The following is a 2,000-nucleotide window of genomic DNA, read 5'->3' as shown; positions in this document are numbered from 1 at the left end:
TCCAGACACACCAGCTGCCCCCAACACTGGGCTCTCATGAAGACCCACCTCTGCTGAGCAAGCCACGCCCACAGCCCGTGCCCCAGCCCCGGCCATGGCGCCACTGAGAAGAGCAGCCTGTGGTCCGCCATCGGGGAACGCCACCACCTCCACCAAGGGGGGCCTGCAGGGCGCGTGGCCACACAGGGACACTCTGGCCGTGACCTCTACCCTCCCTGACGGCTCTCAGACAGCCAGTCACCGCAGGGCCTGCTGGTCCAGGGAGAGGGCCGGGCTCCAGATGGAGCCTCCGGGTTTGGGGCCACGTGCTCCAGCCTGATGAGCCTTGAGCACGTGCTGATGCAAGAAGCAGAAGCAGAGGCCAACTGCGTGCGGCCCCGTTGACCTGCAACATCCAGAAGGGGAGCCACAGAGACAGGAGCCTGGGCCGGCTGACGCGCTGAGCGGACTGTGCGCACTTTACACGGGTGGGCTCCATGCTGCCCCGCAACACAGCCCCGTGGGGAGACCGGCACCAACGGCCTCCTGCCCAGGCCTGTCCCCAAGCCAGCCCCAGGGGCGCCCTAGTGCCAGCCTGCGCTGAGGGTGTGTTTTCCGCCCGGACAGTGGGGGCGCTGTTCCCCGGCCAAGGCTTCCAGGAAGCAACATGGCAAACCACCCGGGTGGGGTGGGTGGGACACCTTACGGCCGCTCCCAGGTGCGGAGGCCGGGATGACTCCAGGGCCGCACCTCAGGCTGCCGTGGCCAGGCCTCAGGTGTGACGAGTCACGATGGTCCACAGACCAGGGACGCGGGAAACACGGGACGGTGTGCTCAGCGGGCAGGGCTGTGTCCGTGCAACTCTAAGACACACACAGGACACACAAGAGGCTGCAGGCTGTGCGGAACAGGGCGGGTGCTGGTGATGGAATCACTGCCCCCACCAGCACTCGGCTGCTTCCCACAGGGGGCTGACCCTCATCTGCTGTTGCCACACACAGACACGCGCACACAGGTGCACAGTGGCACTATACACACGCACAGACACGCTCACACACAGAGACGCACGCGCGCACACACAGACACGCACACACACAGAGACACGCACACACACAGGTGCACAGTGGCACTATACACACGCACAGACACGCGCACACAGGTGCACAGCGGCACTATACACACGCACAGACACGCGCACACAGGTGCACAGCGGCACTATACACACGCACAGACACGCGCACACAGGTGCACAGCGGCACTATACACACGCACAGACACGCGCACACAGGTGCACAGCGGCACTATACACACGCACAGACACGCGCACACAGGTGCACAGCGGCACTATACACACGCACAGACACGCGCACACAGGTGCACAGCGGCACTATACACACGCACAGACACGCTCACACACAGACACGCGCGCGCACAGGTTCACAGTGGCACTATACACACGCACAGACGCGCACGCACAGAGACGCACGCGCACACACACAGATGCGTGCACACACAGGCACTCACATGTACATGCCTGTGCACGTGCCAGTCAGCTGGGGGTGTTTGCAGCCGGCCCGACGCTAGCAGGAGGTGGGCTCTGGGCTGAGGGCGGGCCCCAGTGCCACCCCCAGCCCGCCCAGGTGCTCCCCATGCTGCCACTCCTGACCACGGGGAGCATGTTTGGACACTTTCTTTACAAACAAGTGTGTCCTGTTTTCTGGTCCCTCCTTATCTGGGTCACTGTGACCTTGGAGAGCAGGTGACGGGCCTATTTGGAGTGGCCGGGGGCTGAATCAGGGTGCTGGGGCCAGGCCCCTCAGGGACCTGCTGCCCTACATCCTCGCCTGCTCAGCACACAGGCCTGCGACCTGGCGAGAGGCGGAGTGGCTGGCCCCGCCCCGCCCTCCAGTGCCATCTGCCTCACCCTGCAGGGCAGCGTGTGCCCAGGCCCGGCCCGGCGGGCGAGTGCGCACTGATTGGAGTGACAGTCGGAGTCGCTCTCTGGGCCTCCCAGAGGGCAG

General features: G+C 65.2%; 1 protein-coding gene across 1 annotated transcript in view; it reads right to left on the bottom strand.

The window, feature by feature from the left end:
* BAIAP2 (BAI1 associated protein 2) overlaps positions 1–2,000 on the bottom strand; it is a 28,078-nt gene that overhangs the window by 12,835 nt on the left and 13,243 nt on the right. The gene's annotated exons all lie outside the window — the stretch shown is intronic.

Source organism: Myotis davidii, unplaced genomic scaffold (assembly GCF_000327345.1).
Source record: "Myotis davidii unplaced genomic scaffold, ASM32734v1 scaffold211, whole genome shotgun sequence".
NCBI classification, from domain to species: Eukaryota; Metazoa; Chordata; class Mammalia; order Chiroptera; family Vespertilionidae; genus Myotis; species Myotis davidii.
The sequence above is the reverse complement of the archived record's forward strand: the minus strand, read 5'-3'. Positions and strand labels throughout refer to the sequence as shown.